Below are 6,000 nucleotides of genomic sequence, written 5' to 3' on the forward strand. Positions count from 1 at the left end.
CTAATTTCTTAAGGACTGGCAGTAATTCATGAAGGATTTCAATCTCATGTGCAGGTGGTTGACAAGATACACATTAACCCTGCATTTCCCATCCACCAAGTTGCACGAGTTATTGAATGTCTCGTGACCTTGTGGAGTGCTCAATTCATTCATGGGCAGCCACCCCCAGTTCCAATTGAACCATGGAGTTAGCCATTAATAGGACAGCTGAAGATATTTGAGCCCAGCACTTCCCTGATGAATTCCTTCAGTAACTCTCTGAAATTAGATCATTAATCTCCAACTATGACTGTTTTCCTTTCGGCAAGTAGGCAAACTACCACACTCAGTGGCTTTGCTAGGGGAGGGGGGGGGTGCAGGTGGAGCGATAGCTCCCCTGAGCACAAGCACCAGTTTTCAAAAGTGGCGCCATCCCCTCCCCACTCCGACACTGCCATCAGCACCCACCACACCAAAAAATCAGCGCGGCCCGCCATTGAACCACCGACTCACCATCTGCATGTGTCATGGCACTTTTTTATGAGCTTGCTCCCCCTAACATTAGAACCTGCCTATGTCCCTGACCACACTGTAATTTATTATGACTCGGAGGTTCCATATCCAGTTAAGTGTTGTGAGACCAAAAGTAGTCACTCACCTCCTCTCTGAAATTCAAGTGTTTTTTTAAAATCTATTTTCGAACCAAGTAAAAAAGTCTGAAACGGAATAATCACATGTCCCCAAAGCTCCTTCCTCACCATCATTCAGGGCCCCAAACAGTCCTTACAAGTGAAGCAACACTTCAGTGAATCTGCAGGGGTTATCTACTCCATCTGATACTCCCGTTGTGCTCTCCGCTACATCGGAGCGACTGGACATGGAGATCACTTCGTTGGGCACCTCTGCTCTATCCACTGCAATAACCACTTCAATTCCACATCCCATTCCCACACGTATTGTCCTTGGCCTCATGCACTGCCAAACCAAGGAACAACACCTAATATTCCGTCTGGACACTCTCCAGCCTGATGGCATTAACATCGTCTTCTCTAGTTTGCATTAGGCCTCCTCCCTGTCTCTCTCTCTCCCCCATTCCTCTGACTCTAGCTCCCCACCCCCTTCTGTTCAGAGAGCTAACCCCTCATCCTATCACTGCTCAGCTTTTTTTCTCTTCTGCCCTCCCACCCAAATCTACTGATGACCTCTTGCCTGTCAGCCTGTTCACCTCTCCCTGCCCCTTTTTCCCTCCTCTCCTTCTCCTATCTCTTTATTCAGCCTACTTTTAGTTTATATCTCAACGAAGGGCTCAGGCCTGAAACACTGCCAGTCTGTTTGACACGAAGGCCACAGACAGAATGTCCTACCAGAACTTCCTGTTGTTTATCACGGATGTCTTCGACAACAGCAAGCAGGAGAGTCTGGACACAAATTACCTGGGGGGAGCAGATGGATTTCATCCATACCTTTGAGCTGAGTAAACCTCCTGGAAGCAAAGGCCTAGCGGCTGAGTTGTACACAAGTCATCTGCTGGAGGCATATAGAATGTTATGTTCCATAAAGCAGGGCATCATCACCTTCATCCTCAAACAGAAGTGGAAGAAGGAGGATCTCACAAATAGAAGGCCTATGACTACAATATCCTGTCTGAGGCCAACATCAAACAAGTCAAGTCTGCCCTGGGGCAGGTAATCCACCCTGTCCAAATCTGCACGAGAAGATCTCGGACAGCCTCATGCTACTCGGGGATACCATTGTCTATGTGCAGGATAGGGGGGTGGACACAAGCCTGGTCAGCTTAGACCAGGAGAAAGTTCTCAACCAGATATCACATGTACATGACGGACATGTTCTCCATAGTAGGTTTTGGGGAAGCAGTCCGAAATTGGATTAAACTGCTTTATACCCACTCCAGCTCTATTTATGTGCTGCATAGAGTCATTTGCTGGATCCATCAGGAAGGGCAAGTGCATTAAAGGACTGACATTGCTGGGTAGTGGAGGGAGTCAGGTCAAGGCCTTCCAGTGCACAGATGATGTCGCTGTCTTCTGTTTGGGCACATGATGAGTCCACAGCCTAATCAGCAATCAGTGGTCAGTTTGAGTCTGCATCGGGTGCCAGGGTATACCTGAAGAAGAGTGAAGCAACGCTCTTCGGTAACTCGTCTGACCAATCCACAGACAAATCGGACTACCTGAAGTGTTGAGAATCTGTTCTTTAGGGGCTGAGGTGTGCAACAAAAAGAGGTTGAAATGATCGCAAAGGTTCACCATAAATCTCCCAAACAACAGAGGAAATAACGACAAGGTGCCACAGTGGTTGCAATGGTGTGAATAGAAAGTGCATGTGATAATATACAGAGATATACAGGGAATATGTGGATATGATACTAAGCACATGAAAAGACTAAATAGTTTTCTATTTTGAAAATAATTTATTGTGAATAAAGTTTATTTTTGGACATGAGTTGGTAACATCCCTTTGCTTCCTATAATTGCCGATTTTTGTGTATTGCACCTCAATCAGAGTGACTGAGGACTTTCCCATTCAACTCCTAAGCACTGAATCCAAATCAAACATCAGCGCTTCCTGAGAGCTTTATAAACAATAATGTTTATCACCAATGACAAATAAAGGGAAGATTAATTGGCAATGAGTTACATGAAATTTTGATCATGGTAAGCCTAAACAATTTTCCAGATTAAATTTTAAAAAAATTAATTTCGACATACAGCACAGTAACAGGCCATTTCGGCCCACGAGTCCGTGCCATCCAATCCGTACGTTTTGAAGAGTGAGTGGAAACCAGAGTCCCCCCCGGAGAAGGTACAAACTCCTTACAGTGAGTGCTGGAATCAAACCCGGGGCTCTGTGACAGCGTGGCGCTAATACTGTTAGGAACACATACAAAACCTTACTCCGGATTAAAGGAGTAGCCATGGGTACCCGCATGGGTCCCAGTGCCAGCCGGTTTGTGGAGCAAAACATGCTACAAGCCTACACAGGCAAGACCACCTTCCCCCCACCCCCCAGCTCTTCCTCCAATACATGGACGGCTACATCGGGGTGGCCTCATGCACTCGCAATGAGCTCATCAATTTCACGGTCAATTTCCACCCGGACCTCAAACTCACTTTCTCCATCTCCGATGATACTCTCCCTTTTCTGGATCTCTCTCTCTCTCAGGAGAGACTACTTGTCCTCGCACCCTGTGCAAGGACTCCATCCCCTTCTCTCAATTTCACCTCCACTGCATCTCCTCCCAAGATGAGGTCTTCCATTCCAGAGCCTCTGAAATCTCTGCCTTCTTCCACAAACATGGCTTCCCCTCCACCACGATAAACTCGGTCCTCATCCGCATCTCCTCCATTCCCCGCTCATCTTCCCTAGACCCCCTGTCCCTAGAAACAAGAAACAGAGAGTCCTCCTCGTCCTCACCTACCACCCCACCAGCCTCCGCATCCAACACATTATCTGCCGGAACTTCCTCAGGACCCCACCACCAGACACATTTTTCCTTCTCCTCCCCTCGCAGCCTTCTGTTGGGGCCGCCCCCTCCGTGCCTCCCTTGTGCCCTCTTCCCTCCCCACCCATTGCCCACCCCCCCCACCCCCCAGCACCTTCCATTATGGTCATAGGAGGTGCAATACCTGCACTCACACCTCCTCCCTCACCACGGTCTGAGGTCCCAAACAGAGCTTTCAGGTGAAGCAATACCCTCTGTAGCCGCTTCTACATCAAAGAGACTGGTCGCAGATTAGGACATCGCTTTGCCCAGCACCTCCTCTCCGTCCACTACAAAAGCGACCTCTCCGTGGCCGACCATTTCAATTTGGAGTCACTCTCTCAAGCTCACATGTCTGTCCATGACTTTTCACACTACCCCACCCTGACAACCCACAGATTGGAGGAACAACACCTCATTTTTTGTCTCGGCACCCTCCAACCCCAGAGCATGAGATTGAGTTCATTGCTTTCCACTAATTAGCTTGCCTCCTCCCCCCCCCCCCACCCCACTACATTCCACTCCACCATGCAGTGTCTCCACCCATCATCTCTCACCCTCACCACCCCCTTCCCCCTTTTTTTTCGGACATCTCTCATTTTCCCCCACATAGATAAAGACACTGTTTGACCTGATGAATTTCTCCAGCATGTGGGGTTTTTTTTATATTTAACCACCGTGTCAACATAAACCTGTGTTTTAACCCCCCCAAACCGAGATGATCCGTGCACATCGCGAATTCAGTGGATCCACTCTGATTTACTATAGTTTAAATACTCCTCAGCGCGCACACCCATCTCGTAACCTTATCACTCTGGTTAGCTGAATGAATCTCGAAGGCAACGGATACTCCCTAATGTAAAAATCGCTTCGACACTTCCTTGTTCACGCGTTGACGCCCGAAGAAGGGGTCGAGTCCCCCACCGCTCCCCTACCCCCAGAAATGCTGAGAGCGGCTCGGCGGCCCTGACACCACACGTGGACCTCGCTCCCCTCCAACACACCCACAGACTCACACTTAAATACTCACTGACACACATACTCTGGGACACACACACACACTCTGGGACACACACACACTCAAAGTCAAACACACTCAAACACACTCTGGGTCAAACACACTCCGGGTCAAACACACTCCGGGTCAAACACACTCCGGGTCAAACACACTCCGGGTCAAACACACTCCGGGTCAAACACACTCTGGGACCCACACACTCTGGGACCCACACTCAAACACACTGTAGGTCAAACACACTCACACACACTCTGGGTCAAACACACTCTGGGTCAAACACACTCTGGGTCAAACACACTCTGGGTCAAACACACTCTGGGTCAAACACACTCTGGGTCAAACACACTCTGGGTCAAACACACTCTGGGTCAAACACACTCAAACACACTCTGGGTCAAACACACTCTGGGTCAAACACACTCTGGGTCAAACACACTCTGGGTCAAACACACTCTGGGTCAAACACACTCTGGGTCAAACACACTCTGGGTCAAACACACTCTGGGTCAAACACACTCTGGGTCAAACACACTCTGGGTCATACACACTCTGGGTCATACACACTCTGGGTCATACACACTCTGGGTCATACACACTCTGGGTCATACACACACAGGCACTAGGCGTGGATCCCTCTTCAACTTCCCCCCACCTCACCACACTACCCACCACGGCAGGGCACCCTTCATTTACAGTTTTACAGTAACAGATTTACGAATCCCCAAATCGGGAAGGGGGTAACTCTAATGAAAGGGGTGTTGCTGTGCAACAAGTCTTGCCTGGATGTGGTGGAATTCCCTCGACTTCAGCCCAAACGGCGGAGCTCAGACACGCACTCTTGGCCACCCCGTCACCGGCGCGCTCCCGTTGCCAGCCGCATGAACGCAACCCCGCCCGCGTGGGCTAGAGGGAGCCGGCAGCTGTTCCCACGTTTCGTCCCAGGATCAGAACATTTGCAAGGACTTTTCCCGCCTGAAAGGTTCTGTCTGCAGATGTTAGTTTGTGAACTTCACGCTAATGGCTCACAGATCAGCGAATGTGTCAGAAAAGGGCTTTTCAATGTGGCCGGATTTGATTTGAGCCAAAGCGAATTTTGCTGCCAGAAAAAAGCCATCGTGTCGTATAAATTAAGTCTACGTGGAACTTGCTCCAACGTCTGTTCGTGTGAAGAGAGCCATACTGCAATGTTGTGGTTTCCATAACATTTATAGAAAACAATTATGGCTAATTTCCATGACCAACTATTTTTCAAATAGGCACTTTCAGGTGGCCAAAATATCCCGATGTAAAACCACATATTCTACCCCTATGCAGCTGTCGGGAGGCCACCTGAAAGTGGAGAACCCGGCCAGGAGGAGCATGGACCTAACCCTCCTCCTTTAGGTATAATCTCCGGCTCCGAGAATTCCCCCGTTGCACCTGAAAGCAGGAGTGGGACTACGGCCATAGTCCACAGGAGCCAGCGTTCGCGGCTCTCCTTCAGTTAGGCTGGTTCTCCGCG

At 49.3% G+C, this 6,000-nt stretch overlaps 1 protein-coding gene across 1 annotated transcript in view; it reads right to left on the minus strand.

The window, feature by feature from the left end:
• Window positions 1-5,637, minus strand: part of chst6 (carbohydrate sulfotransferase 6) — a 51,840-nt gene extending 46,203 nt beyond the window's left edge. The window contains exon 1 of the mRNA XM_069899514.1: window positions 5,279-5,637. The gene's annotated coding sequence lies outside the window, so the exon portion shown is untranslated. The remainder of the gene's footprint in view (window positions 1-5,278) is intronic.
• Between the last annotated feature and the right edge of the window lie 363 nt (window positions 5,638-6,000).

The sequence above is a fragment of the Narcine bancroftii genome, chromosome 10 (assembly GCF_036971445.1).
Source record: "Narcine bancroftii isolate sNarBan1 chromosome 10, sNarBan1.hap1, whole genome shotgun sequence".
In the NCBI taxonomy this organism is placed as follows: domain Eukaryota; kingdom Metazoa; phylum Chordata; class Chondrichthyes; order Torpediniformes; family Narcinidae; genus Narcine; species Narcine bancroftii.